Genomic DNA, 6,808 nt, shown 5'->3' on the forward strand with positions numbered 1-6,808 from the left:
AAAAAAAAAAAAGGAAGAAGAAGAGGAGGAGGAGGAGGAGGAAGAAGAGGAGGAGGAGGAGGAGGAGGGGATTCAGAAGACAGAAGATGTACCATGTTCATAGATTAGTAGGATTAATAGAGTAAAAATGGCCATTCTACCAAAATCAAACTGCAGTCAGTGCAATCCCCATCAAAAGCCCAACACAATTCTTCACAAATCTTGAAATAACAATTGTAGAGCAATTTTAATCCAGCAACATGGCTGCTCTGGCAAGGGATCCCATCCAAGGACCTAAGTCTGTGAATACAGACAGGCTATACACTAATCCCTCTGGCTGGAATGCAGATGAAACCTTAACACACACCTTTAATCCCAAGCAAAGTAGGTAAGGTTAGTTTATAGAAGGAAGCAACCATGTTTGAAAGTGACACCATTGAGTGCCAGACAAAGTGATGAATCAGAAAAGATTTGACAAAATAAGTCAGAGATAGGATACAACCAACTCACCAGAAAAGACAGAAGAGGTGACTTGAGAAAAAAAGATGGGGGGGAGGGCGAGAGAGAGAGAGAGAGAGAGAGAGAGAAAGAGAGAGAGAGAGAAAGAGAGAGAGAGAGAGAGAGAGAGAGAGTTTTACTGAGATGCCAAAGCTTTTAAGTTCAAACTCCATTTTAGAGAAGCTGACCTAAATTTGAACTCAGGTAGACAGACTAACAGGCTGGTATCTAGCATTAGTTTCCAAGTTGCCCCCACCCGCCCCAACAAAACCTGAGCCTAGCTCTAGTCTCTAGGCTAATTCCCAACAAAAGCAGAGTTTCCAGGTTACACCCTTAACAAAACCAGTGTCTCCAGGTTATTCCCCCAACAAGCCTGCACCCCCAGGTTACAAGCCCACCCCTTGCCTAACGACCACCAATGCAGAGGGGAGCAGAAATTACTATAAAGCCTTTCCCAGATAGGCATTCAGGGCTCCCCACCATCAAAACTGTCCTGCATGACATTGGTGCATGGGGGTGGGGGGTGGGGCAAGCTAGCTCGAATAGAATAAAGACCCTGCTGTGAATTGCATCAGATTGGCTCCTGTGTGTGTTTTGGGGGATCACAAACATTTCCCTGGCACAACATTACCAAGATAAGTCACAGGTGAAGACAGAAGGAGCTGGAAGATTAGAAGCCAATTTGAATCAGTCAACTTGGAGAGGCGTTTAAGCCAAAATAACTGAGTTGAAACAGCCAGGCAGAGTTTAGAAAGACCTAGAAAGGATGATCTTATTCAACAGTAAGCCTCCAAGATGACAATTACATTAGGTGAATTACAAACAATTTTCAGCTTCATACAGAAATATAAAAAGCCCACCCTGAATATAAATATAAAAAGCAACCCTGAATAATAAAAAAAGCTGCCAGGCTCAATTTCACGTTGCTATACTGCAAAGCTACAGCAATAAAACCAGTGCAGTATTGGCACAAAACCAGGCATGTTGGCCACTACAGTCAAATTTTTTTGTTTATTTGTTTTTGTTTTTTTTTTGTTTTTTGTTTTTTGGTTTTTGGTTTTTTTTTTCCGAGACAGGGTTTCTCTGTGTAGCCCTGGCTGTCCTGGAACTCACTCTGTAGACCAGGCTGGCCTCCAACTCAGAAATCAGCCTGTCTCTGCCTCCCAAGTGCTGGGATCAAAGGCGTGCGCCACCACTGCCCGGCTCACTACAGTCAAATTTAAGACCCAGACACAAATCCACACACCTATGGACACCTGATTTTTGGTAAGGAAGCCAGAGTTACACACTGGAAAAAAGACAGCAACTTCAACAAATGGTGCTGGCCAAAGTAGACAGTTGCATGTAAAAGAATCCAAATATATCCATATTAATCGCCCTGCACAAAACCCTATTCCAGATACACTGAACCTGATAGAAGAAAAAGCAAGGAATAGCTTTGAACTCATTGGCACAGGAAAAGACTTTGTGAGCATAACACTGTTAGCACAGGTACTAATATCATCAATTAATAAATGGGACCTGGCCTGGAGAGAAGACTCAGTGGTGAATGGCACTCGCTCCTCTTCCAGAGGACCTGGGTTTAATTCCCAGCAACCATATGGCAGTTTACAACTGTGTAACTCCAATTCAATGGGATCTGACACCTTCATGCAGATATACAAATAGGCCAAGCATCAGTCAGTGCTCCAAAAATAAATTATTAAAAAAATGAAAAGACAAATAGAACCGTATGAAACTGAAAATTTTCTGTAAGGCAAAGGGCATTGTCATTTGGACAAAGCAGCAGCCAATAGAATGGGAGATGATTTTTACTAACTCCACAGACAAATAGAGGACTAATATCCCAAATAAATAAAGAACTCAAGAGACTAACTAACCCAAGAAAACAAATAACCCAACTGAAAAATGGGGTACAGATCTAAACAGAGAATTCTTAAGAGAGGAAATTGAAAAGGCTGAGAAACAATGAAGTAAGTGCTCAGCATCTGTAGTCATCAAGGAAATGAAAGTCTAAACTACTTTAAGATTCTTCCACCAATCAGATGAATGTGGGCATCACTGGACTGCTTCCTTTGTCCCCAGTGAGTGCACACTGAAGAAGTTTCCTTTCTTTGCCCTTAACTGGTATTTGTCTCTAACTGGGGTGTTGGGAACTGTTGGCCAGGCTTATTGGAGCTGCTAGTTCCAGATTTGTCCTCTAAAACTCTAATAACAATATGATTCCAACTCACAGGTTATTATATTTAAATTATTCATTTAAATTATCATTTCTCATATGAAACAAGTAACAAAGAACATGTACTAGATCCGCCTATAGAAAACGGCCAAATGTGATTTTTTTATTTAATTAATTGAAATTTTTAGTTTTCATGATGGTCTCATGCAGCCCAGGCTGGCCTCAAACTATCTGAACTTGACCTTCTGGTTTTCCTGCCTCTGCATCCCAAGTACTGGGATTCCAGGCATGTGCTACCACTCAGTTTTAAATATTTTTTTAAAATTTCCCTCCCTCTGTTCTTCCTAGTTCAGGGGTCCCTGCCTGCTTACTCTGTGTCCCAGCTGCCAGGCCCTACCCCTCAGTTGCACCTGACCCTGGTCCCTGAGGAACCTGTGCCAGCAGAACAGGGGGTGCCATGGGCTCCAGAGAAGCTGCCTCTCCCACCACTGGGGGCAGAGTGGGGGGATAGGGAGGAGGGGGAACCTCCAGTGGGTAGGATAGTCTTCTCCTCTGCTTCAGTTTTCACAGCAAACACTCTTGACAGACCTGGATCTGAAAGTGAAACAAAAGGGCGAACCCACGAAAGGGGCAACCGGACCAAATTCTCCCAGACAATTATATAGGGGACCTGGTCAGGATGCCCCCCTGGTCCCTGAAAAATCTTGTTTTTAACCTCCTCTATCTTGTCTAAATGAGCGGAGCCCTCAAGTGGCTACCCAGTCTGGAATGATGGCCACTCTGAGGCGCACAAAGTCTGCCACTTTCCCTTTTTAACTTCAACAGACAAATTGTGTGCCCTAGCTTTAACGTCTGTCCAGTGGTCAAGGGTAATAGGCAAGGGAGTAGAAATCGCCTGTCCCCTTGTCTCGTCCAGATAAAGCATCACAACACCACAACAAGCTGCCAAGACAAACAAGATCAAAACAGGGCATCCTAGACTAGACTAGAACAGCTAATCTTGTTTTTGCAACTGGACCTGGTCACTCTGACCACCAGTTATTAGTGTTTTGGCTGGTCTTAACTTAGCCTGGTCATTCTGACCACCAGAAACTTTGTTTCTGTTTTCCCAGAACTCTTTTTTGTAAAACAGACATGTTTTCACATTCTCAGAACTTCTACAAGGGTACAGTTCAGTAGTGGAGCATATGCTTAGCATGTGTGAGGCCTGGGTTCCCAGCACACCCCTGCCCAGGAAACATGGCCATTGGGCAAATAATAGTACTCATCCCAAGGGGTTCTTGGGAGAATTCAGTGAATGGCTCTCCATAAAGTGCTCAGAACTATCTAACACAGAGTAAGTATCATTTGATACTCATTTGAGAAAGGAAAAGGCATTTGGCTAAGGTCTCTCAGATAATTAGTAGTGCTCAGAAACAAAATAAACAACGCTCTCCTAGCCCTCGGTTCCAGGCTTATATGGGATCTAAGTAAATGTAATCTGATGGTTTGCTTTAGGAAGTAGCTACTCCTCAAAGGTAAACCACAAGCTGCAGCTGCCCAGCAGCCACTCGAACTGGGTTCCCAAAAGAAAAGCTGGCGTCTTGGAGTGGAGAAATAACGAGACCAAGACAAAGTTTCTAATCAAGGTCCGATGTTTACTTAGGAGATTGAATATATATATAGGAAAGAAGACCCATCCCCCTCAATGCCAGGATCTCGTCGACTCATTAGCATCTTGTTGCTAGTCAGAAACTCTCCTGGGCAGGTAGGCTCAGTAATGGTGGTGGCTCCTTATAGGAAACTTCAGAAGCTGCAGGGCAATAGAGTTCTCTTGTCTCAGAAAACTCCACCCTAGGTGGACCAGCTCAGTCAGCAGAGCAGGGACTGGGGAAAGGGTACAGCAAACCATGGAGTTTAGCTATGGAGGCTAGCAGCTAGCCAGCACAGGTTGTAGTCCCAGTTACCTGGAAGGTTGGGGGAGCAGGTCACTGGAGAACAGGCTTTTCAGAGCACATGAGAAATGCATCAGTAACAGCCAGCAGCAGGCATGTGAACCTGAGTCACCAGCCAGTGGTGCAGTTTTGAGAGGTTGTGGAACCTATGGAAGGTGGAGCCTAGCCACAGAAGAATGACTAGGGGTAGGTCTTGCAGTCTATATCCTGGCCTTACTTCCTGTCTCCTTTCTGCTTTCTGATCCACCTAAACTTGAGCAAGCAGCTGCCTAGCACTCCTTACTTTTCTAGTTTGGTTTTCTGTTCCTGCGATAAAACACTGACCAAAGGCAACTTGTGGGAGGAGAGGGATTATTTGATTTAGAGGTTCATCATTGAGGGAAACCAAATCGGGAACTGAAGTGGAGACCACAAAGGAATGCTGTTTTCTCCCTTGTTTCCTTCCTTCTATAACTCAGGATCACTTGCCTAGGAGTGGTGCTTCCCAAAGTGGACTAGGCCCTCCTCCATCACTTAGCAATCAAAGAAGGCCCTACAGATGTGCCCACAGGCCAGTCTGATAGAAGCAATTCTTCAACTGAGACTCCCTCTTCCTAGGTACAGCTAAGTTTGCATCAAGTTGACAACAGCTAACCACACACATGCCCATGATGACGGATCATATTCTCTCAAGACCGTGACTTCGAGCCAACCTCTCCTCTCTATGGTGGTTCTTGTCAGGTATTTGATACCAGAGAATGAGGTCATTCAGTCACTAACTGACCCTGTGGTTTGGTTCTTTTGGTTGTTTTTTTTTTTCTTTTGTTTTTGAGACAAGGTCTCTCTATATGGTTCAGGCTGTTCTGTAACTTACTATATAGACCAGGCTGGCCTTGACCTCACAGAGGTCCACCTGCCTCTGCCTCCTGAGTACTGGAATTAAAGTCCTGCACCACCAACTGTGACTGACCATGTGGTTTATGAACTTCTGGAAATGGTTTGCAGGAGGTGTTTGAAGAAGTTTGGATCTGTAAACTAGAGCGTCCCTGAGCTGCTGTATGAAGAGCTGAATGCACCATGCTGGTAGGCACACCGAGGACTAGAATCCTGAGAGAGACATGGAGGGTGAAAGCCAGGCTCTGGAGTTTCAGAGGGGAACAGGGACTCTCCCAGGATTGGGGTTACAGGCCGTTGTGTTATAGTCTGTTGAAGAATCTGGCAGGGTTTCATTTGTATTCTGAGAAGCTGAATGAGACTGAATGGACTAAGTGGTTTGTGGAGGAAATTTCAAATAATATCCAGGCAATGATGTGGTTCTTGCTTACTACATTTACCTAGATTACAGTGAGAGTGTGCAAAAATCATATGGCATAAAGTTGAGGAGCTGAATCCTGTCTCCATTTTTTAAAAAGATTTATTTATCATATTTATTACATATTATATATAATAATTTATGCTGCAGGCCGGCCAATCTGGGCCTCCCTCAACCCGTGGGAGAAACGGGGTCCTAGTCAGGTTGACAAGGCGTAGTCGAAGAAATGATGGCAGAGACGACACATGAAGTACAGGATCTGAATGTATTTCTTAAAAATGGCATCAGACTTTTACAGTCATTGCAAAAGAGAGATGGTAAATCTGGTAGCTCAGCAGTTAAGGTACATCTGAGGCCATCTAAAACACACTGGGTCTAAAGCAGTAGCTATCTCCTCTGAACTGGTGCTGCATCCCCCAGGCCCAAGTGCTCTGCGCCAGGGGGACTGAGGATTGCATGAGTCTGAGTCCTAGCCCATCTAACTTCTAGTGCGAATCCTTCTGCGAGTCCATAGTGTAGCCCGCGCAGTCATCTCGCCAGCAAGAAGACTCGTTCGTGGACACTAGGTTCCTTCTGCAGCAATGTTTATTGCCTCCTCCAGAGGGAAAAAAGGGTCGAGCCAATAATCCGCACTGCTTATATACACCACAGTGCAGCGTGTCTGCCCACAGCGCGGTGTGTCTGCCCATGATTGGCTGTTCGCTCATTACCCTACGTGATGCCCCAGAATGGGCCATGACTTGGCATCTTTTCACTCTACGCACATGCGCAAACAGTTGTTTACTAGGAGTTGACAGCGGAAGTAGGTGCCATCTTGCCATGGCGAATGTCTCTCCAGCTCCACCGCTCCCCACATCATCCCCTTTTGTTTTAGTTAAAAGGGAAGGCTAAATATAGCAAGTCAGAGAGTGCTTTTGCTCTGCCAGG

The sequence above is a fragment of the Mastomys coucha genome, unplaced genomic scaffold (genome assembly GCF_008632895.1).
Source record: "Mastomys coucha isolate ucsf_1 unplaced genomic scaffold, UCSF_Mcou_1 pScaffold6, whole genome shotgun sequence".
Lineage (NCBI taxonomy): Eukaryota > Metazoa > Chordata > Mammalia > Rodentia > Muridae > Mastomys > Mastomys coucha.